This window comes from Trichechus manatus, unplaced genomic scaffold (genome assembly GCF_000243295.1).
Source record: "Trichechus manatus latirostris isolate Lorelei unplaced genomic scaffold, TriManLat1.0 scaffold00026, whole genome shotgun sequence".
Taxonomy (NCBI): domain Eukaryota; kingdom Metazoa; phylum Chordata; class Mammalia; order Sirenia; family Trichechidae; genus Trichechus; species Trichechus manatus.
Window position 1 is genome coordinate 17,481,022 of NW_004443962.1, and position 25,779 is coordinate 17,506,800.

General features: G+C 38.9%; 1 protein-coding gene across 2 annotated transcripts in view; it reads left to right on the plus strand.

Moving 5' to 3' along the window:
* LSAMP (limbic system associated membrane protein) overlaps positions 1-25,779 on the plus strand; it is a 739,725-nt gene that overhangs the window by 378,052 nt on the left and 335,894 nt on the right. The window lies entirely within an intron of this gene.

Consider the following 25,779-nt stretch of genomic DNA (forward strand, 5'->3'; position numbering starts at 1 on the left):
TTTTTTTTTTTTCTTTTTTGGTGAGTTAGAATTCTGTTCTACATTTTTCTCCAGCTCTGTCTGGGATCCTCTATTGTAATCCCCTCCAAGGCAGTCGGTAGTGGTAGCCAGGCACCAGTCTGGTGGAGGCTGTGATAGTTATGGTCTGTTAGTCCTTTGGACTAATCTTTCCCTTGTGTCTTTGATTTTCTTCTTTCTCCCTTGCTCTAGACAGGGTGAGACCAGTGGAGTATCTTAGATAACCACTCACAAGCTTTTAAGACCCCAAACACTACTCACTAAAGTAGAATGTAAAGCATTTTCTTTATAAACTATGTTATGCCAATTGAGCTAGACGTTCCCTGAGACCATGGTCCCCATAGCCCTCAGCCCAGTAATTTGGATGTGTCTGTGGAGCTTCCATGAACTTGCCTTGGACAAGTTGTGCTGGCTTGGGAGCGATTTGTTTTCTAACCTCCTCCTTTCCAAAAATCAAAATCTTAGCATCTTTCCAGAACCGCTGTCTGATTTGTTCCCCCTAAATTAACAAAAGTCAGTCAATTCTTTGTTGTGCAGAATAGTAGGAGTGGAGTTATCAAAGGAAAATAATAACACTTTGCATGTGTAAACTGATTTTTTAAAAATATCTCCAAGCATTTATGACCGCTAGGTAATTTCTTTGATTGCGTATGTGTGACCAGCAGCCCAGGATATCTATAGATAGCTTCATCTCTTTAACTGGCTCTTCACTCATTCTGCGGTTTTGAAGTTCGATGGAGAATATTTACTTTTTTTTTTTTAACTTTTTTACATTTTCTTTTCTTTTTTTTTTTTCAAATTTGTCGTTGCCGGAAACTTGTACCCAACTGTAATTTACTTTTATAAATATGGTCAGTTGGTAAAATGAGTCTCTAAAATGTTTTTAAAATTACTCACATTTTAATTAACTTTAAAATGCTTAGATGCTAAGGGTATATAGTTAGATTTGGTTATTCCCAAATGACTTAATCCAGATAAACTTGTGAAAGTTTGAGCCAAAGATAGCACCCTAGATAATTCCCTAAACATTGGATCAACCTAAAACAGGAATGTGATACTTTGATGTAACTCTGGGGCAACTGAGAAGTCTCTCATGCCTGCTATAGGTCTTAACGATTTTCGTGAGTGAGAAGCAATGGTTTAATTGGTCCTCTGAGAATATGGGAGTTGTGGGTCTTTTATTCAAACTGTACAAGCTTCAATGGATAAAGATTTATAATCTTTGTAAGCCTTTCTTCATCCAAGTTGCTCTGTTAATTCTCATATTTGCACATCAGTGGAGAAGCCAAGTGATCCCATTGTTCTTTCTGGTTGTGATCATCTCTGACCAGGCATGTGAAAATAGATTCATAGTTGTTGTTTTCATGCCTAGCAGGCTGAACATGTTAGGTGGTAAGGAAGGCATATTGTTCCAAAATTGTGTTCTCAGTTAATGAGTGAATAGACCTTTTCTCCAAATCATACCTTATATTTATCTGCAACTAAATGACTTAAAGGTAGATGGAAGAGGGTAGCAATGAGAACAGAATGATTTTTGTTCTTCACGTTTCGTGGTAAATTAGTCATTATTTTTAATCTTCCAACTTTTTTTTACATCATCATGTTTCCCATGTAACAGACATTTGCCTGTTGTTGGAATGCCATCAGAGTTGAAAAACTAATACTTTCCTTGCCATTTTTTTCGATAGGCTTTGTCAGAAGCACTATTTTCAGAATATATGCAAAGAATAAACTACATCTGTGAGGAAAAAAAATGCTTCAGCTGGGACCCATGACTAAACCAAAAAAAAACAAATCTGTTGCCATTGAGTCAATTCTGACTCATAGAGAACCCTACAGGACAGAGTAGAGCTGCCACATAGTGTTTCCAAGGAGCAGCTAGTGGATTCAAACTGCCAGCCTTTTGGTTAGCAGCCGAGTTCTTAACCACTGTGCCACCAGGGCTCCCAGGGCCCATGACTGGAGGAGGTGTTATGAGCCACCTGCCCAGAAGCTGCTATTAAGACAGAGATCACTTGTATCCAAATGAAAGGCCACCTCTGGTTTGTCTCTTTATAAATGGGTAGAGGAGACATGATCAGGCACTAATAAGGTATTGCTATTTTCTTATTGTTGGTTTTACCCTAAGAATTGTTTTTGTAATTCTTTTTTTTTTTCGGTAATTTTTTAAAATCAAGTTAGTGATTTTGGCTTCTCTTGATTGGAAAGCAACCCAGGAAAAGTTCATCTTTCCTCTTATTACCTATAGAACTTATTATGTTAACTCTCAGCATGTCTTTTATCACTATGCAGTTTGCTTAAAAGTCTTTCAAAACCACTAGACATAACCTTTTAAGTACAGGGATCATTTCCTCCATTTCTCCCATATGTATCAGAGTTCTTGGCTCCGAGACACCCAGTAATTACGTGTGATAATTTGAGTGAATATGGAGGGAGAGAATCTATGAACTTCCTTGGTTAAATTTGAGGTAGAAATTCGCTGCGAAAAAATGACATGTTTTAAAACTATCTTAAATTGTGGAGACATCATTCATTCATTGATCACTCATTCACTCATTTATTTAATAAATATTTATGGAAAATCCACACAACTTTCTAAATCCTAGGAATACAGAAGTAAACAAGAGGAACGTGGTCTTCGCACTCATGGAGATTACTTACGGTGGAAATTACAGAAAAGTAAAAACATACATAAAAATCACTGACAAATAATAATTAAAAAAATGAGATAGTGATAAGTATTTTACAATGATATAAAAGACTGACTGGATGTCTGCTTTAAACTAGTGGGTCAGAGAAGGCCTCTCTGTTAAGGTGACATTTAAACTAAGCTCTAAAAAAACAAACAGAGCCAGCTGTGCAAAGATCAAGGGAAGAACATTCTTGAGAAAATAAATGAAAATTACCTATTTACCTGCCGCTTGGTAATTACTATCATTAACATTTTGATGTATATCCTCTATGTGCCTGTGTATGTGTTTGCTCACAAATAAGTTTAACCATAGTGTCCATTTGCTTTATTCATTCGGCGATTTATTGTGAATATTTTACCAGATCATTAAATGTATTTTTGCAACCTACATTTTAATGATGACATAGAATTTTACAGAATGCAAGTAATGTTATTTAATCAGATTCTCCTTCTTGTTTCTACATTATCTTGTTCCCAATGTCCTAATTCTTTGACACCTTGATTTTGGTTTTTGCACAGTGAGGGTGTCTGAGAGAAAGTATAATAAACTAATGAAGAAGGCAGACTCTGGAGTCAGCCACCCTGAGTTTTGATTCTGGCTTTGCCACTTACTAACTGTGTGACCTTAGATGAATTGCTTAACCTCCCTGGGCTTCCATTTTGACTTCTCTAACAATACCTAGGGTACAGAATTTCTGGCAGAAGTTTGAGTGAGATAATACTTGCATTGTTCACAGAGGAATGCTGAGCTTCTCAGTCAGCGTGAACTACCATTTTTAGGTTCTAGAGAACTTGGTAGAGAACAAAATATACTGTGCCAACCAAACATTGCCAGCTGTTATTCGGAGTTGTGGAAGAAGTTTGTGGTATATTTTTAAAGGCATGTAAGAAAGTTTCAATAAAAAATTTGGGTGGATTAAAGTGCAGTCCACAATGCCTCCCCAGGAATTGACTCAAGAATAAACAAATTTTCCTGACCTGTGCAGTTTGGGGTTGGGGTTCCTGGGAAGGTCAAAAAAGTTGCAAACTTGTTGCTGTCCCCAAAATTTGTCCACTGATATTGTGCCTATCTTTTACTCACGAAGGCCACAATGCTAAGCAAGAATGCAGTATTTCAGTTTTTAACTTTCCGTCTTACAGTATGTCACTATTATTGGGTGGAAAGATCTGCAAAAAGGCTAGTGAGTTCAAAGAATTAGAAAACTGCACACAAATGAAGCGTGACTGGGCTGGAAGATTGGAGCTGGGATGACCTTCTTGCCTCCAGGTCATCGCATTGCCCCTGGCCTGAGCTTTCTAACCTGAGGTTCCCGTAATGGGCTTCACGGAGTCTGTCATCTACTTGAAATTGTTGACATTCTATAATCAGAAGGTCACTTGATGAGCATAGAATTAAAGCAATGGGAGTTAGCAAGAATATCTAACTGGCTTCTGGCCTCAAGTTACAATAGCCTGATGCCTTCTTTGAATTTAAGATTTTTGGGTTTTTTTTTTTTTGTATTTTTGCCTCTTATGACTGAGGGTCTATGGAGAGTTTAGAAGAGTCTGTGATTCCCTTAAAATCCCTGTACCCAAACCAAAATTTTGCATAAATGTGTATTTGGATTTGTTGGAAGGAAGAAGGTCAATAGCATTAGTTATACTTTCAAAGGTGTCTGGGAACCAAAACAGGTTAAGGACTGTTCTGGAACTTGGTACCAGACTCCTGTGAACCTTGCTTTGGGGCCTGTCCTCACATTGGCAACCCAGAAGCTTGTGTCCCTGACTTCTACTGGGGGAAAGAGTACCTGGGCTCCTGTATCATCTCTGAGTTCCATCCCGAGCCTTAGTCTTCCAGAGATTGTGTTGCACATATTTGTTGCCACAGCTTCCTAATTGCACTTTTTTTTTTTTCCAGCTTCCATTTACAACAATGCAGAGCCCACTTAGATTAGTATTTTGTACACTTTCAGATGTTGGCAACATGTAATACACGTATGTTCAGACATGATATCATTTGTTACTCATAAACTAATCCATGCCTCCCACCCCACCTTAATTTTCCTAGCTGAGTTCATTGCTTCCTCATTTGGGCCACCAGCATGCCGTTTACATCTATTCTCGCACCTTATTGGAAATGACGTAGCTACCTGTGTCTCCTCGTAAGACTATAAGCCCTTTAGAAAGTTTGTCTTTTTATCTCTCCAACTCCAGCAGCTAAATCATGCCTGGACAAATGTAAATCTGAGTTGCCTTATAAGACTATTACTGTAAGTGTGTCCTTGATGACATTGTATGGACTGTTACTTGGCCTTTTCTTTGAAAAGGAGAACTGAAGAAAATGTCTTTTTAGCCACTATGGTTATGTAAATGATTGTGTTTCTGTTTTTGGACTGACTGCCCAGAATCATATGTATGATACCCCTGTCATTAAGTGTGCAGAAGTCACTGAATATATTCTGTGTACCAAGCTGTTTTATCTTTCTTGCGGTCATTTTCCCTTTGCCTTGACTTTCTTGCCTCTTTTAATCAATATTATTTTGCATATATATATTTTTGTTGCTGGTTTGTGACGTCAAGTTGATTTAGATTCATAGTGACCCTATAGGACAGAGTAGAACTGCCCAGTTGGGTTTCCAAGGCTGTAATCTTTATGGAAGCAGACTGTCACGTCTTTGTCCTGTGGAGCCGCTGGTGGGTTCAAACTGCCAACCTTTCAGTTAGCAGCCGAGCACTTAACCACTGTGCCACCAAGGCTCCTTGAAGCATATTTAAGCCGTCTTACATCAGTTTGGCATAAAATATTATATGAATATATCTATAAACAGATATGTATATAGTCATGTAATAATTTCTAGTCCCAGCCCTTTTCCACAAACAATAATCTTATGGCTGGTGGAATCTAGTTCTCACAGAAATATTAAAAAAACTGGTTTCCCTCTCACATTTCATCCCATATCTTCATCCAGCTCGTAGGCTGACCTGAGCTACTGGTCTCTGTTTTCTCCGGGACAGCTCAATTTGTCGCTGTCCAAGCCTTGATTTTGACGAAGTCGTTATGCAAATAGCACCTCTACGGTAGACATAAAATGTAAAATGACATTCCACAATGCCAGGATATATAGTGCTATAAATCCATTGCTACACATTGAAGTCATCTATGTCCCTACTACACAAATTTGTGGTGCCTGGATCAGCCCTACCCACACTTACTGAATCAGAATCTGAATTTAATAGATCCTAAAGTGATTTGTATGCACATAAGAGTTTGAAAAGCACTAATCTGCATGATCTTACAGATGATCAGTTGATCAATTGCATTATAAATGTTGAAATTCAAACTTTATGACTGATCAAGGGTAGAAGTTTAGTATAATGTAAAAAAAAACCAAAACCTTCGTCCTGACTCTGCCCCTCCCTTTCATTTATACAAGACTCAATTAGTCTTGACCTCCTGCTCTTTACCAGGCACGTGTGTATGGGGGTGGGGTGGGTGGGTGATGAGGCTACAGAGATGAGTAAGATAGAGCAACTGTTCTCCTGGAGCTAACTGTAATCCCAAGCAAATCTGTGAACAATTGTGCTCCCTCCCAAACCCTACTAAAATTGCCGTAAAGGGTTTTTTTTTTTTCCTCTCTCTCTAAAGATAAACACACTAGGATGGGGAGAACAAGAGGGAAGGGCACAGCAAAAACAATTTTGGAAGCTGAAAAGCAGATGGATGACTGATTTAGCAGATCTGAAAATGCCGAAGCCTAAGCCAGCAGTGGAGAAAGCTGAGGACCAAAGTGATTCATCTCGCAGAATCCCCAAGCTGTTCAGGAATTTGCAGCGCCATATAGCACTGGAAGTAGAGAAAAGGTGGGGGCTGGGGTGGGGGCTAAAATAAGAAAAAATGTTTGAATGGTATTTAAGGCTTGGGTAAGTCCCTCAATCTTTCCCCTCTCCATGCACCCGAGTAATGCTCATTGACAGAACTAAGCAAAGTAATTTACGTTTATCTTCTGGATAAGGTATAACAGGGTCTCTGTGTGAGCAGACACCTGATACAGTTGAAGGGGTACATGAATATTTGCATACTAAATACTAAACCCCTGCACCCACCTATCACTAGCCCTAATCTTCCATTCATCTGGCAGCCGTGTTTTTCACCCTCTATGTAGAATTTTGTAAAACTCTTTCTTTGGGAATCTAACTAACTCAAAAGGGAAGGAGCTAAAAAAAAAAAAAAAAAAGGCATAAAATAAATATCCTTAAGTCCATGCGGATATAAATAAATGATTGAATAAATAAATAAATGTGGAAAGAGGCAAATGTCTCATGAAGAATTCCAAATAACTAATGTAGAGACTCCTCCTTCAGGAAGGTGGAACATACCTTCTCCCACTTCTTAAGTACGGGCTGTACATAAGGACTGACTTCCAAAGAGTAGAAAATGGAAGGAAAGGAGAAAAAAACAAGAACAGTAATTTACGGTGCAGAAATCTGACAAACACTACCTCAGCCAGGTGATCAAGGTCAACATCAACAGTGATAAGTCATGTTAATAGTGTGCACTCATCTTAATATGTAGTCTTCCTCCCCCAAACCCACAAACCATTCTAATTAAAAACAAAAAACAAAAAAAACCAGGCAATTCCCAAAGGAGGGATATTCTATAAAATGCTGACTCGTACTTCTTATAGCTGTCAAGGTCATCAAAAACAAGGAAAGCCTGAGAAACTCTCAACCAGGAGGAGCCTAAGGAGACATGACAACTAAATGTGATGTGCGGGCCTGGATGGGATCCTGGAACCAAAAAGGGACATTAGGTAAAAACTAAGGAAATCTGAATAAAGTGTGGACTTCAGTTAATAATAGTGGTTCATTAATTACAACAAAAGTACCATATTAATATGAGATATTAATAATAGGGGAAATTATTTTTTACCTGCATGAAAAAATAATAAAAATAGGGGAAACTGGATGTGGAATTTATGCAAACTCTCTGTAACTGTTCTTATTTTTTTCTGTAAATTTAAAACTGTTCTAAAAAAAAAAAACTTATTTTTAAAATAATTAATAACAGGAAAATAAGACGTCAGGGATTCCACCAAGAAACAACATAGCGAGATCAGGCTGCAGTGAAGCTCCCCGTCAACAAGTCCCACCCACACACTCAGAATTCCCACTCACCTTTTTTAAAGACATAATACAACTTGTTTTTTTATTTAACTTACCAGCATTTTAACATTTTTGTATGTCAGTCTATATAAATCTACTGTTTTGATTATCCTTTGGTTCATAAAAATCTAACCAATGCTTAATGACTTAAAACAACAAGCATATTATTGCATCGCTAGATGTTGTGATCCAGGAATTTGGACAAGTCTTGAGTAGGTGATTTTTCCTATGTCATGTGGTGTTGACTTGCTGGTAGTCAGCCCACAGTCAAGCTAGTCTGGAGAGTCCACGTGGGCTCCATTCACTGCCTGTTGCCTTTGCAGGGATGGCCGAAAGGCTGGGCTTAGCTGGAACTGTTGACCAGAGTGCCTCCCAATGGGGTCTCCAGCATGGCAGCCTCCCCATAGTCAAACTTCTGACATGGTGGCAAAGTTTGGAGTAGATATTTACCCAAGTAGTGCAGCATAGTGAGTACCAGTCTGATTCTTGGCGTCAGGATGACTAGATTCCATTCCCAACACTACTATTTATTAACAGGAATCCTTTGAACATCATAATTGACCTCTCTGTGACTCACTTTCTGTTCTATAAACTGAGCATAATAAGTGTACGTACTTTGCATAGGAGAGTCCTGGGTGGTGCAAATGGTTAATGCACTCCACTGTTAACAGAAAAGTTGGAGGTTTGAGTCCACCTTGGAAGAAGGATCTGGTGATCTACTTCCGAAAAATCAGCCATTGAAAACCCTATGAAGCACATTTCTACTCTGACACACATGGGGTCACCATGAGTCAGAATTCACTCAACGGCAACAGGTACTTGTAAATCTTACCTAGGTTGTTGTGAAAATTAAATCTGATAACACATGTAAATATCTTAGATCAGTGCCTGGCACAAAAGAGGTGCTCAATAAATATTGGCATTTACTGTGTATCGTGAAGGTTCCTTCTAGCTTTGGTATGCATTCAGGCTCCATTAAAAGGCACAGTAATGATTTGTTGGTTTGTCTTAAGAAAAATTAAATTCCCCAGTACAAGCCACATTCAGTTTTCATTTCATCAGCTTATGAAATCTGAGATCAGTTAAAGATTCCATTTAAAGAGTTTCCAAAAACCTGCAAAACCTGCAAACAATTATACAGAGACGAATGACAAGCAAAACAATTCCTTCCACTTCATAAAATATTATTGAAAAGCTTCAAAATTTGCAAGTATCCTAGATATGAAAAGTTCTGATACTCTGTTAACCCAATGACACAATAGAAGTAAACATAATAAACCTTAGGGGGCTCTGTACCCCACCGACAGAATAACTAAATTGGATAGACAAGACCTTCCAAATTCCTAACTTTATCACCTATATGAAGGCACGAGCTTATGTGTTCCCAGACCTATTAGAGTCTGAAATCTACCTTAAGCGGCTCCCATCTCGCTTTCATTGTGTGACTTATTTGATGGATATCACAAGATTATAAATGTTGAGAGTATCATTGTTAGTGTTTTATAAAAGCAAAGTTATTATTTCTCTTAAATGTGTGATTGTAAAAGGTGGTGTGATTGCTTTCTTAAGTGTCTGATTTTATTATGTCCCAGGATTTTATAACATCCAGGGATCTCTGATTTTCTAACAGCCATCTCTGAGGTACCAGGAAAAAAAAAAAAATGCTTTTCTGAAATGCATATATTTTGTGAAATCAAGAATAATATAGTGAGCAGGCCTGCACCTAAACAGAAGTAAAAACTTCCCTTTCACCTTCTTCTTCCATCCCAGGTACTGTCCAAGATAGCTCCAGGCACTGCTCCAGCCCACATTTTCAAAAAAAATAGTGCAGCCTGGAGAATGTTCTGACACAACATTGTGAGACACAACAGGCAGATGACAGTTAAGGGGATGATTTTACTCAGATCTTTTGCAATAGGGAGGATGTTCATTGATGAGGAAGGTCTCAAAGAAAACGAAGGGGGCATGGGGTTTTATAGAGACAGGTAAGCAAGGAAGTTACTCGTGGGCATTATGGAGTCATGAAGAAGATAGAGACCAATCTTATGAGGACACGGTGGTTCTTTGTGGCTAGCCCTTTCCCAGAACACAAAAGGGTGGGAATTTCTTAACTACCCTTGCTTTCCGGGAGCACAAGGCTTAGATAAGTTCAATATTGTCAGTGTGGCCTTCTGCTCTTTCTTTTCTTCCCATTCAGAAAGTCAAATCAGTAAATTATACCTTACTCTAAGTTTTTGTCAGAGTGGACATTCCCAAAACCAAACCAAACCAAACCAAACCAAACAAAACGTTGCCAATGAGTTGATTCCAAGTAGAACTGCCCCATATGGTTTCCAAAGCAGACTGCCACATCTCTCTCCCTCAGTCAGAGTGGCTAGTTTGTTCAAACCACCAGCCTTTCAGTTAGCAGCCAAACGCTTATCCACTGTGCCACCGGGGCTCTTTGGACATTCCCAAGACCCTCCGAATTTCTCTTCTGTCTTGTGATTTATTTATCACGTGTTTCAGAAAAAAGAGTTTCTCATTCCATCCTTCCTCATTCCATTTTTGTGACTCATAAATATAGTAGCAACAACAATAATAGTAACAACAATAAAAAAAACTACAACAAAATACAACTACAATGAAATAACAGACCACATCTAACAATTATTGAGTGTCTACTATGTGCCAAGTACTATTTTAAGATCTTTACATATATTCATTTATTAACCCCCAAAACAATCCAATGGAGAAATAGAAACTTAGAGAGAAGGTAAGTAATTTGCCTAAATTATGTTGTGTGACTGAGATTTGAACTCTTGATCATTAAACTAACTTCTGAGTCCCCTGCCACACACTGACATGAGTACTTTGGGAACACAGTCCAGCACTAGTTAGGGACTGCTTGGGAATCATTCACATCTCCTGAGAGTGTTAGAAAGGGAGTGCTACCACTCTTGCTGGTTATAGACACAACTCCACCAGCTAGGTTTAGTTTTACTGTGTACAGCAAGTTGACCTCAAAGGTTAGTCTCACATATGGTGTGCTACACAGTCATTAACATGGGTTATCCCAGAAATTTTATTTTATGGAAACATCTTCGAAAGCTACTGTTAAGTAGGTTAAAATGAATTGTATTATCCTATGATTAACGTGTATTACTTGTCTTATAAAATAAGACAGCAGCTAACAACAGCAACTTATTTACTTACTCTCTGTCACTAAGGGAGTAGTTGGATTTGATCAGTCTGGCCCAAGGATTCACATTTCTAAGGGAATTCCTGTCCTGATCTTGAATTCCCACATTAAAACCTTTGTAGCGCTGCAGTCACTCCATCCGAACTATTCAGCATTCCAGGTTGAATGCAAGTGTCTATTTTGTTTTCCTGCTTGAAAGTCTTATCCCTGCAAGAAAGCAGCTTCATCAAGAGCACATGGCTTCTCTCCAGGTAAATCTCACTGAGTAATTATCTTTCACATACTGGAGGAGGAGCTGTCCTGTTCTCTAAACCCTCTATCCATTTCACTACCTTGCCTCTGAGAGTCCAGTGCCAGCTAGCAGAAGCAGAGTGGTTTCCACATGCCACTGATTTGTTGCTAGAGTTCCCTTGATTGTATGCCAACCTCCATTCCAGAGACAACCTCAATCTCGCTGAAAACACATTCCAAAACAGGCACTAAATATACCTCTTCCATTAGAAAACATTTATCAGGAGAGTGGTGAAAAGGGGTGAATGTCATTAAACCAAATTAATTGATAAATTATCAGAATTAATGGAACAGAAAGAATTAGATAGCCTTGCAAACCTATGCATTAATATACTAAAGAAATTTTTCATAACATTTGCCCTCTTGCCCTCCCCCGCAGAAAAAAGAGTGCTAAAGGGAAGAGAGGAAGGAGAAGGAAATGAACTTACTGCTAAAATCACAGACTGTATTACATTATGAAAATCTACTTTTATATGGTGTATTATGGGTCTCAGTACCAAGCTTCAATGTAGGGGCATTTTTGAAATCATTATTTATTAAGTGATTCTAAATAAACACTTGTAACATGTTAATGGCATTGATGAAAATGAAGAATTAACCCCTGTCTCAGTGCAAATTCATGAGCCCATAGGTATCAAGAATTGCCTTCTGTAAGACATTAATCAGGGAGCATAAAACTTCTTATTGAACAAAGGAAGACCTTTACTACCTGTGTTACCATTTCCCCGTGGCAGTTCCTGCTGCCGTCAGAGCAGCTGTCTCCCCCATCAGCTCCAAAACTGTTCCTGTTGAGAGGCACCATGCCTGACCCAGCATGAGAAGCTGGGAGGTCCCTGTGGTAGACAGCCTTCTCACCTCTTGCTTCTGTTGTGGCTGGAACAGAGTCTCAAAGGATCGACTGGCAATACATGCACCTTCATTCTGGACTGTATTTTGCCAGCTATTTTCCTCCCTGGGAAAACTGGAAAATATATATTCCCTAGCCAAGAACCCTTTAAATGTCTTCAGTATGCTATCACTACCCAATCAAACTTTGAAAAGGCTTTCAGGCAACACCTGGCTCTTCTCTGCCATTCCTTGCTGATGGTCAAGCTCATTGTCTGTAGTACTCCTAACTCTGGTGTCTGCCACGAAAGTACCTGGAGCAGTCCAGATAGCAGCTCTCTTCTCATGTTGTCCTTCTTCTATGGCCATGTACATGTCTCATAAGCTTGGAGAGTAAAAGAGTGTTTGATAAATCAAAAATGAATCTGACCAAACATATTCTTACTAGCTTTCCATCTAGCATTGAGATGGAATGGTATAGACATGAGGTACTTCTGGGAGGTGTTGGCATGGTCTCACACTCAGAACCATCCCCTGTTTTGTGAAGTAACATACGAGAGTTACTTGCATTTTTCCAATTTTTGAAAATTTGGGCTTGTTCACTTGTGCGTGGTCGCAAGGGATCATACTGTAACAAACATAATATTTTCTACAATACCTTTGTCCTGTGCAACCCTGGTATCTGACTCTCTTTGCTGTTTAAAGATGGGGAGTTTGGGTCAAAATAATATAGTAGAAGGGACTAATATCTGATGTAAGATTGTTAATCTCTTCTAATCTTCCTTATAAAATAATATTAGATTCCCTCCATGATAGACAAAGACATGGTAGCAGGTAAGCTGCCTGGAAGAGCAAGATACAATGTAGACCTTTTTGCTTTTATTGTTTGCTTGTTTTGCTTGTTGATTTTTTTTTTTTTAAACATTGCCTCAGGCACATTTGCCTCTAACAACATTAGCCTCCCAGAAACACACTTTACTATACAACAGAGGATGTGTTCACTTATTTGTTGCTTAGGGCTAGCTGGCTGAGCTGTTTTGCATTGAATATATATCTTTTTATCTTGCTTTATTTTCCTCTTGCCGCTTTAGTACTGCTGAGAGCTGATGATTATGAGAAATCAGTAAGTGAAAATTGCCACAAGTTTTTGAAATGACAAGATTGGACTCACTGGCCAGTGCTCACACTGATCTTTGGGGACTGAGGGTACAGAATCCCTGTGTGAGACTCGGTGATTGGGAATGGAATCAGTTTTGGCTCATGTTGCCCAATTAGGGTCCGTGCCCTGGAGCAGTCGAGCCAATGAAGCGTACTCCAAGTCAGAAAGAGTGAGAAAGTTTATTTAGGAGGTATCCATCGACGGGGATCTGACAGCAGCGCAGGCTGTCTCAATGGAGTCCCAAAAGGCATTCTTACATTAGAGCTTATATATGATTTTTACAAGAGTTAGAAGTGTCTTTTGGCACATCACCCACAGATGGCCAGATAAGTTATACATTACAAGATAACTACAAGAGACTCTTTATCAGACTAAAGAGGTGGTGCAGGCCAAACCCTAGAGAAACTCCATTTACACTGAATCAGGGATGTGACCTTAGTAAGGGTGTTACAATCCCACCCTAATCCTATTTAACACAAAATCATGAGCACAAAATGGAGGACAACCACACAATACTGGGAATCATGCCCAGCCAAACTGACACACATTTTTTGGGGGACATAATTCAATCCATGACACCAAGCATGATGTCATTCTCCAGGGACTCGTCCCTCCTGATAACGTGTCCAAAATACGTAAGGCAAAGTCTCACCATCTTAGCTTCTAAGGAGTGTTCTGGCTATACTTCTTGCAAGACAGATTTCTTTACTCTTCTGGCGGTCCATGATATATTCAATATCATTCACTAACACAATAATTCAAAGGCTACAATTGTTTTCCAGTCTTCCTTATTCATTGTCCAGCTTCCAAATGCATATAAGGCGATTGAGAGTACCATGGCTTGGGTCAGGCGCACCTTAGTCCTCAAAGTGATATCTTTGTTTTTTAACATTTTAAAGAGGTCTTTTGCAGGAGATTTGCCCATTACAATACTTGACTGCTGCTTCCATAGGTGCTGATTGTGAATCCAACTGAAATGAAATCCTTGACAACTTCCATATTTTCTCCATTTTTCATGATGTTGCTTATTGGTCCAGTTGTGAGTATTTTTGTTTTCTTTATGTTGAAGTGTAATCCATACAGAAGACTGTAGTCTTTGGTCTTAATCAGTAAGTGCTTCAAGTCCTCTTTGATTTCAGCAAGCAAGTCTGAGTCATCTGCATATCCCAGGTTGTTAATGAGTCTTCCTGCAATCCCGATGCCCTGTTCTTCTTCACATAGTCCAGCTTCTCAGATTATTTTCTCAGCACACAAATTGAATAAGTATGGTGAAAAGATACAGCCCTGACACACACATTCCCTGATTTTAAACCACACAATATCCCCTTGCTCTGTTCAAGTGACTGCCTCTTGATCTACATAGAAGTTCCTTATGACCATAATTAATTGTTTTTGAATTCCCATTCTTCACAAGATTGTCCATAATTTTTTATTATCCACACAGTCGAAGGCCTTTGCATAATCAATAAAACACAAGTATACATCTTTCTGGTATTCTCTGCTTTCAGACAAGATCCGTCAGACATCAGCAACGATATACCTTGTTCCATGTCCCCTTCTGAATCTGGCTTGAATTGCTGGCAGTTCCCTGTTGATATACTGCTGCAACAGCTTTTGAATTATCTTTAGAAAAATTTTACTTGTGTGTAATAATAATGATATTTTCAATATTTTCCAAATTCTGTTGAATCATCTTTCTTTGGAATGGGCACAAATATGGATCTCTTCTAGTCGGTTGGCCAGAAAGTGAGGATGGCAAGACTTTGGTTCGCCTACTTTGGACATGTCACTAGGAAAGGCCAATCATTAGAAAAGAACATCAAGTCTGGTAAAGAAGAGAGTCAGCAAAAACAAGGGAAAGCCTCCAGGAGATGGATTGATACTGTGGTGGCAACAATGGGCTCAGACATGCCAAAGATTGTAAGGATGGCACAGAACCAGGTGATGTTTCGTGCTGTTATACATAAGATTGCTATGAGTTGAAGCCAACTTGACTACAACTAAAACAACAATGACCTTCTGAGAGTATTCTCGGTAGAGCCAGATGAAAATGTCCTTGAGGGAGAATGGGCATTATTAGTCTACATAAATCTTGTTGCTACTCTGGTAGCACATATTAAGATTTCAACCAAGTTTCAGGTGCCATGTCAAGAGGTCATTAACCTTAAACAGTGACAATGAATTTAGAAGAAATAAAGGAGCAATTTCAAAATAATACCTTATTAATCTCTACTTTAAGGAGCCCTGGTGACACAAGTGGAGCCCTTTTGGTACAGTGGTTAAGAGCTCAGCTGCCAACCAGAATGTCATCAGTTTGAATCACCAGCCTACTCCTTGGAAACGCTATGAGGCAGTTCTACTCTGTCCAATAGAATTGCTATGAGTTGTAATTCAACTTGACTGCAATAGGTTTGGTTTTGGAATTTGCACTTAAGGAGACCTGGTGGTGCAACATTTAAGTGTTTCCCTGCTAATCGAAAGGTTGGTGGTTCAAATCCACCCAGTGGCTCCATGGGAGAAAGACCTGGCAATCTACTTCCGTAAAGTTTACAGGCAAGAAAATTCTATGGGGCAGTTCTAATTTCACATGGGGTCGCTATGAGTCAGAATCAACTCAACGGCACCCAAAAACGGCAACAACAGTCTCCACTTACATTCAGTTTTGTCCCACTGTCTACCTGTCTTTTCATTTAACAACCATATTTCAAAAGTCTCTATGAGAAAAGATGCCTCTTCTGCAATACTGTCTCAAAAATGGCATGGCGCAGGGACAGAGAGGGTGAGAAGGTGGAATACAAACACTCAGAGGTGAGGAAAAAGTCTGCTAAAGAGATGGTGCTTTTGAATCATAGAGCTCTTCTAGAACTCAGAATGTGACCTTCATCTTGGAACATCTACAGCTCTCTCTTTAACTTGTGCTACTTGTGAAAATTCAGAGTTAATTTATATGGTGGCTGTAGTAGTAAAAGAGGTGATGGCCTTTGCCTTCCTGTCTCTCAAGTCCAGACACGAGTTACCTCACCTCACCTCCACCACCCCACCAGGGTCAATGTTATATGTAGGTTGGGGATTGTTGTTACAGGTATCATTCTCCAGGTTGAGTAGGCTGAGTTCATTACAAGAGCTCTCTGCGATGGGCTTTCATCTCAGACTCATCAGCTCTTGCTTTCATGTCCATTCTTTCAGTAAATTCTGAAGCTCTTTTTGATCACCTCCCTTCAACTCCCATTCATGTCCTGATTGGCAATCTGTTCAAGAGAACCAGACCTTCAGCAAAGTGTTTAGAGGAAGAAAAGAGAGTTATAGGGAGAGAAAGAAGAGAAACGACAAAAATGGATTGTCTCACAAGCCTGAGGGCATCCTCCCACCATTATCCTTGAAAGAAAATGCCGAGGAAAAAATAATTTTGGAAATAGGAAATATAGGAAGTGGAGTGGAAAGTGGGTGATAGAAAAGCAAACATGGAAATTAGAAAAAATCCTTCCGATTATAATTCTCCATGTGAGAAGTGTCCTTGTGATTTATGACCATTTGTCAATGATCTATCGGTTTCTTGTCAGCTGAGGGAGGGGACCATTACATTTCCTTCACCGAAGATGGATGTGTTTGATAATATCTCCTTCAGTCTGCAGCTATGAGAGCCCTCTATTTCGCATTTGTACCCACAAAGTACATTTTAAAAAATGGAGACTTCTTTTGCTCCTTATATATATCCGCCTTTATCTCTTTCACCTCTACCTCTACCAGTGAAGGCAAGCAAAACACAACAGGGCCCTTTTCTAAAGGGAATGCTGAGAGACAGTCTCATCACTGACTTACCTACCTACCTACTTACTATGTGTTGACTCTATTATAGCATGCATGCTGTATCTATTGTCATGTTTTAGAGGGCATAATTTGATCTGAATTATTTCTAACTGCATGTAATGATGAGTCATATTATAACATGGTTCTGCTCCAATGATAACATTTACATAATGCTGTATATGATCAGACTATAAAGTGAGGGGCTGAGTTTTCAAGTGAGACTTATGGAAGACAGACTCCTGACTTTATAGCAATGCCTCACACATCAGAATGCTCAGCCTAAGTGCATTATAATTTATTGCAAGCACTTTTTTTCCTTACTGCTGGAATGAGATAAAGAAGAAACACTGCACGGTACAGACTACATATTTTTTTTTTTTTTCCTTCTAGAACGTTTGATATTTATAATGGCTCAGAAAGTAACTTTTTTTTTTTTTTTAATAGCTGTGGAATTGTTTTTAATTGCATGAGTGAGTGAAGTTTTTAACAAGAAATCTGAGCCAGGATTTCAAGAGCAATTTTACACTTTTAAAGATACAATTAAAATATTTTTTCCTTTCTAAATGAGGCAGAAGGGTGAGAATAGAGACTCACAGAGAACAGAGAGTCATAGGAAAAATCAAGACAAAAGTAAGATATAATATTGCTTCTTGTCTTTCACCAACTAAGCGGGGAGGAAAGAAGATAAGCTGCAGATCAAAGGAAAGAAAAGGGTTATAGATCCTTAATACTTCAGTGAAAGTATAGTTGCCACTCACCCACTGAGGAGGAGTAGGCCATGTTTTTGCAGACTGAGGGTCTCCAAAGTGTAGGTATTCCTCATCTAATACACGAGAAACACCAATTCTGCAAGTAGATCACAAACACCAGCATGGACCATCTATTGTCCTCTGTTGAGGCTGAGCTGGAGAGAGAACCATGAACTTCACTTTTTATGGAACCATCTAGAGCTCATTGAAAGTGAGGCATTTAAGGCCTGAGCTGCCTATGCATTGATATCTCAAAAATCCCTTAAAAACCTTGCATGGATGGCATTTGAGCCTAGTTTGCACTGTTGCACCATAAGCATGTGGGTCTTCCTACTTTCAGTTAAACACTTACGGGCTTTAGGAGATGAACTGTTATTAAAGGGGGTCAGGTGGGTATCAATCAAGAGGACCCAGGCTCCTAAAATGGAGGTTCCTGGAAGATACCTATAAATAAACAAGTAATTGAATGAAACAACAATATCTGGAGGTTGTTGGATTTAGCCCAAGAATGGAATTTCTACACAATGAATGTTGTCTAATTGCCTAGGGCTGCTGTAATAAAATATAATACAAGTGAGTGGCTTTGAAACAGAATTTTTTGTCTCATAGTTCTGGGGTCTACAAGTCCAAAGAATATCAGTCGTATCGAATCCTTCTGAGGGCTATGAGAGGAACTGGTCCATGCCTCTCTCCTAGCTTCTGGTGGCTGCCAGCAATCCTTGGCATTTCTTTGCTGCCTATAAGATGCACCTGCCTCTGTTGTTACATGGTGCTTTCCCCTGTGTGTGACTCTGTTTCCTTGTCTGCTCTCCCCTTTTATAAGATGCTACTCAGAAGAGATTAGGAATCTAGGACCCACTCTACTCCAGTATGGCTTAACTGGTAATATCCTTGAAGAAAAACCCTTTTTCCCCAAACAAGATCACATTCACAGAAACAGGGGTTAAAACTTAAACTTATCTCTTTGGGGGAGATAGTTCAATCCATAACAAGTGTTCAAGATTCAAACTGCGCAAAGGGATGGAGATAAAATCTTAGTAGGCCCTTCCAGAGATCACTGGGCACTTTAAATACGTTATCATTTCATACTCACAATAATCTGAGGCAGTAGTTATTATTCCTATTTTGCAGAAGAAATCCACTGAAGCCCTTCAATAATAATAGTGGACACATTTAGGGCCAGGCACTGCTGTATATGTTGAAGAGTAATCATTTAATCGCTACAGCAATCCTATGAGTCAGGTAGTATTATCCTCTCCATTTTACAGATAAGGAAATTTAAGCAGAGAGAGGGGAAGCAGATGTCCCAAACAGGGCGAGTACTTGAGGGAGTGAGGACTGAGTGAGGGAAACTGGCCCCTTGGCATTACACACCCCCCTACCCCCAACCCAGTGCTGCCTCGGTTTGTTAAATAACTTGCCTGAAGCTACTAAACTGCTGAACCCGTGGCTTTTCTGCTTTACCACGGACAAGAAAATGGAGAATTTTGTTATGGGCTGATTAAGAAGATAATGATTCATTTTCTAAAGTGAACCAGACTTTTGGAAAGAACCTAGAACAGCTGTTTCCAACTGCTTATAAGTGTTCCTGGGATTGATCCTAACTCCAGCTGTGACTGGGAGAAAAGTCATTTCTTGCTGGTCTCAGCCTCAATTTAGAACTCTTTTTAGAATTGCTGTCTTCTATTTTTCTGTTTATTTCTTCAGTATGAATGCAGAGATGACACCGCTTGGTGTGACAACGAGGGGAGCAAGGACAGTGCTGGGCTGGCAGGTTGTTGAGATCGGCTCAACGGTTAATTTGGTGGCTTGGCTCCTTCCCTACTCTCCTCTTCACCACTACCGTCTACATGGATGTGCATTTTTGCTTCTTCCTTTATGAAGATGAACCTGAAAAATACAGCAATGCACATATTATACATATGCATATGTAATAATGCATATGTAGCTATACAAGCTGCTCCCTAGGGATAGTTTAAGGGATGAAAAGCACATCTGGAGAGGCCTTTGTATTGCTTCAGGGATGATAGAGTCTGTTCTGGCTTTACCATTTACCATTGTGGATTCTTTTTGTACTGATAGGTGATGAAAACAAAAAAAAAAACCCAATGCGTTGCTGTTGATTCCTACTCACAGCAACCCTATAGGACAGAATAGAACTGCCCCATAGAGCTTCCAAGGAGTGCCTGGTGGATTCCAACTGCCGACCCTTTGGTTAGCAGCCGTAGCACTTAACCACTATGCCACCAGGATTTCTAGTAAGTAGTAACCCCATCACAGAAAGAATGATTTTCAGTATAGCATATGCTATACTAACATGTAAATTGAGAATTTAAAGAAATATATGATTGATTATAAAGTCTGGTAATAACATATATTTAGTGGTATCATCCCACTCTAACATAAAGAGATTAACTTTTTGAAGGTAACTCAGGGACATCAGTGTTTTTCCTTTATAGTCATCCCTTATATGTGACTATTCCTTTTTTATCTACCAAATGTTAACAGTGAGAGAATCTGAGCATAAGTGTAGCTATTGTTTTACAGTTTATGAAATGTTTTCATTGAGTCACAGAACTACTCTGAGTGCAGTTTTAAGATGTAGGGGAATTATCATCAACCTCATTTTACTTTAGAAGGAGCTCAGATACAGAAAGGCTAAATAACTTACTTGTGTTCCCAGTCCGTAGGCTGAAGACCAGAACCAATCCTAATATCATCAAGAAGTAAACAGTGTATCTTTCATCCTAACACTCCATCAGCTGTGTTTAGATTCCTGAATTATGTAATTCACATGAATCTGATTCCTATGGGTTTACCACCTCTGGATTCTCAATCTTCTCAGAGCATCCATTGCTACTACTGTGGGTATGCATATGTATGTGTGCAAGCAAGCACATGTACATGAATGTGTGAAAAGGAGCTAAGGTAAGGGAAGATGATCTTACCATATAGATTCTATCATGTAAATTGGATGAAAATTTAGTATGAATCTAGGAAAATAAATCTTCCTTAAGATAAGTGCCTAGCAGTACACAGTACTGGGGAAGCCAGCACAACTTGACCAAGCCAAGGTCATGGAAGCTCGATAGACACATCCAAACTCCCTAAAGGGACAAAATTGCTGGACCGAGGGCTGTGGGGACCATGGTCTCGTGTGACGTCTAGCTCAATTGGCATAGCATAGTTTACAAAGAAAATGTTCTACATCCTACTTTGGTAAGTAGCATCTGAGGTCTTAAAAGCTTGTGAGCGGCCATCTAAGATACTCCACTGGTCCTACCCTGTCTGGAGCAAGGGAGAATGAAGAAAACCAAAGGACTAACAGACCACAACTACCACAGCCTCCACCAGGCTGAGTCCAGCACAACTAGATGGTGCCCAGCTACCACGACTAACTCCTCTGACAGTATCACAATAGAGGGTCCCAAACAGACCTGGAGAAAAATGTAAAACAAAATTCTAACTCACAAAAAAAGACCAGATGTACTGGTATGACAGAGAATGTAGAAACCCCAAGAGTATTGCCCCTGGGCACTTTTTTTAACTCAGTAGTCACTCTTGAGGTTCACCCTTCAGCCAAAGATTAGGCAGGCACATAAAAAATAATGAGACTAAATGGGCAAACCAACTGAGGGGCAAGGACAAGAAGGCAGGAGGGGACAGGAAAGCTGATAATGGGGAACCCAAGGTCAAGAAAGGGAGAGTGTTGACGCATTGTCGGGTTGGCAACCACTGTCACAAAACAATATGTGTATTAATTGTTTAATGAGAAAATAATTTTATTGTACTTCATATAAAGTACAATAAAAAAATTTAAAAATACCATTTACAATAACCTCAAAACCACGAAATAAATTTAGAAATAAATTAAAAAAAAAAAAAAAAGATGTGTCTGGTTCAAGGGGATCAAGATAAAGAGAGTAGACATGCACAAGAGCAAGAAAATGAGACCAAAAGAGCAGACAGGAGTCAAAGCCAGAAGTCAGGTCTGAAAAGAAGTAAAGATGGGATCGTGGAACTAGACGGCTGAAGGTTCTAGTTGTAGGCAAGGCTAACAGGGGCATCTGAGGGTCAGCAGTGAATCCCCACAGTTCTTTTTATTACATACTGCGTCTAATCTTAGAACATGGTAATGAAGCGGAGATGATTCAAAATGACTGATAATTCAACATTTTTTAAACTTGCTTTTTAACTAATTTGGTGTTTATTTTTGAAACTGCTTGCATATGAGTTCTTGGGATTCATTATACTTAGAATAAAACTATAATGCCAGACTAAGGACTTCTGGAGGATTTGTATATTTCTGCAGTACATTATCCCATTGTCTGCTCAGGACTTTTCCTGATTCCACACTTCAGTGCTAGGAATTTATGACATAGTTTCCCAGACCAATTGTCTTTCCTTCTAGAGGGAAATCATTCCAGGATAGTTTTGCTGACTTGCTAAGGGTTTTGTTTGTAGGGTTGAATTTACAAAGCTAAAAGCATCAACAAAAAAGGGGCCAAACACATTCTCTTATTTATTTATTTTTATTGTACTTTAGATGAAAGTTTACAGAGTAAATTTGTTTCTCATTAAACAATGAATACACATATTGTTTTGTGACATTGGTTATCAAACCCATAACGTGTCAACACTCTCCCCTTCTCGACCTTGGGTTTCCCATTATCAGCTTTCCTGTCCCCTCCTGCCTTCTCGTCCTTGCCGCTGGGTTGGTGTGCCCATTTAGTCTCGTTTTGTTTTATAAACCTGTGTAATCTTTGGCTGAAGGGTGAACTTCAGGAGTGACTTCAGTACTGAGTTAAATGGGTGTCTGGGGGCCATACTATAAAGTTTTCTGCATTCTCTGTCATACCAGTAAGTCTGGTCATTATTGTGAGTTAGAACTTCGTTCTACATTTATCTCCAGCTCTTCCAGGACCCTCTATTGTGATCTCTGTCAGAGCAATCAGTGGTGGTAGCTGGGCACCAGCCAGTTGTGCTGGACTCAGTCTGGTGGAGGCTGTGGTAGTTGTGGTCCATTAGTCCTTTGGACTAATCCCTCCCCCATGTCTTTGATTTCCTTCATATTCCCTTTCTCCCGATGGGGTGAGACCAGTGGAATATCTTAGATGGCTGCTCACAAGCTTTTAAGACCCCAGATGCCACTCACCAAAGTAGAATGTAGAACACTTTCTTTATAAACTATGTTATGCCAGTTGAGCTAGATATATTCCCGGAGACCACCGTCCCCACAGCCCTGAATCCAGAAATTCTGTCCCTCAGGGAGTTTGGATGTGTCTATGGAGTTTCCATGACCTTGCCTTGGTCAAGTTGTGCTGACATCCCCAGTATTGTTTACTATGTTACCCTTCACCAAAGTTACCACTTATCTATTTTCTAGTTAGTGTTTTTCCCTTCCTACCTCCCCCCTCCCTGGTAACCATCAAAGATTGTTTCTTTTTGTGTGTAAACCTTTTTATGAGTTTTTATAATAGTGTTCTCATGCAGTATTTGTCCTTTTGTGATTGACTTGTTTCACTCAGTATAATGCCCTCCAGATTCATCCATGTTGTGAGATATTTCACAGATTCATCACTGTTCTTTATCTTTGCTTAGTATTCCATTATGTGTATGTACCATGTTTGTTTATCCATTCATCTGTTGATGGGTATTTAGGTTGTTTCCATCTTTTTCTATTGTGAATAATGCTGCAATGAACATGGGTGTGCATATTATATCTATTCATGTACTGACTTTTATTTCTTTAGGATATATTCCTAGGAGTGGGATTGATGGATGGTATGGTATTTCTATTTCTAGCTTTCTAAGGAAGTGCTATATCGTTTTCCAAAATGGTTGTACCATTTTACATTCCCACCAGCAGTGCATAGAAGTTCCAAACTCCCCACAACCTCTCCAACATTTGTTACTTTTTTAAAGTTTTGATTCATGCCGGTAATGTTGGAGTGAGATGGTATCTCATTGTAGTTTTTATTTGCATTTCTCTAATGACTAGTGATCTCCAGCATTTCCTCGTGTGTCTGTTAGCTGCCTGAATGTCTTCTTTGGTGAAGTGTCTGTTCATTTCCTTTGCCCATTTTTTAATTGGAGTATTTGTCTCTGTTGTAGGGGTGTTGGATTTCTGTATAGATTTTAGAGGTTAGACTTTTGTCAGATTTGTCAGAGCCAAATTTTTTTTCCCAGTCTGTAGTTTCTCTTTTTACTCTTTTGGTGAAATCTTTTGATGAGTATAAGTGTTTAACTTTTAAAAGATCCCAGTTATCTAGCTGATCTTCTGGTGTTTGTGTATTGTTTGTTATGATTTGTATGCTATTCATGCTTGTATTAGGACCTCAAGTGTTGACTCTATTTTTTCTTCTATGATCTTTATAGTTTTTGGTTTTATATTTAGGTCTTTGATCCATTTTGAATTAATTTTTGTGTATGGTGTGAGGTATGGGTCCTGTTTCATTTTTTTCCAGATGGACATCTAGTTTTGCCAGCACCATTTGTTAAAAAGACTGTCTTTTCCGCATTCAATGGAATTTGGGCCTTTGTCAAAGATGAGGTGACCATAGGTGGATTGATTTACATCTGTGTTCTCAGTTCTATTCCATTGGTCAGTATGTCTGTTGTTGTACCAATACCAGGCTTATTTGACTACGGTAGCTGTATAGTAGGTTCTGAGGTCAGATAATGCAAGTCCTCTTACTTTATTCTTTTTCTTCATTGGTGCTTTACTTATCTGGGGCCTCTTTTTTTTTTTCCATATAAACTTAATAATCACTTTTTCCACCTCGTTAAACAATGTTATTGGTATTTTCATCGGATTTGCATTGTATTTGTAGATTGCTTTGGGTAGAATTTACATTTCCACAATGTTGAGTCTACCTATCCATGAGCAGGGTATGTTTTTCCATTTATGTAGCTCTCATTTGGTTTCTTGCAGTAGTGTTTTGTAGTTTTCTTTGTATAGATCTTTTACATCCTTTGTTAGATTTATTCCTAAGTATCTTATTTTTTTTATGGGCTATTATAAATAGCTTTCCTGATTTCTTTTTTGTAGTCTCTTAATTGGTGTATAGGAATCCAGCTGATTTTTATATGTTTATCTTGTATCCTGATTTTCTGCTGAATCTTTCTATTAGTTCCAGTAGTTTTCTTGTGGAGTGCTTTTGATTCTCAATGTATAGTATCACATCATCCACAAATAGGGATAGTTTTACTTCTTCCTTACCAATTTGGTTGCCCTTTATTTCTTTTTCTTGCCTTATTTCTCCAGGACTGCCAGCACAGTGTTAAATAGGAGTGATGATAAAGGACATCCTTGTATTGCTCCTGTTCTCATGGGAATGTTTTCAGCCACTCTCGGTTACGAATGATGTTGGCCGTTGGTTTTGTATAGATGCCCTTTATTATGTTGAGGAATTTCCCTTCTATACCTATTTTATTGAGAGTTTTTATCAGGAATGGGTTTTGGACTTTATCAAATGCCTTTTCTGTGTCGATTAAGATGATCATATTATTCTTTTCTTTGGTTTTGTTTATGTGGTGCATTGAGTCGATTGATTTTCTAATGTTGAACCATTCTTGCATACCCAGTATGAATCCCACTTGGTCGTGGTGTTTTTTGTTTTTTTTAATATGATATTGAGTTCTATTGGCTAGAATTTTGTTGAGATTTTTTGCATCTATATTAAAGAGAGATATTGGTCTGTAATTTTCTTTTTTTGTGGTGTGTTTCCCTGATTTTGGTATCAAGGTTATGCTGGCTTCATAGAATGAATTTGGAACTATCCCTTCCTTTTCAATGTTCTGAAATAGTTTGAGTAGTACTAGTGCAAGCTTTGTTTGGTAGAATTCTCCAGTGAAGCCATCTGGCCCAGGGTTTTTGTTATTGCTGGGAGGTTTTCTTGTTTTTTTTTTTTTT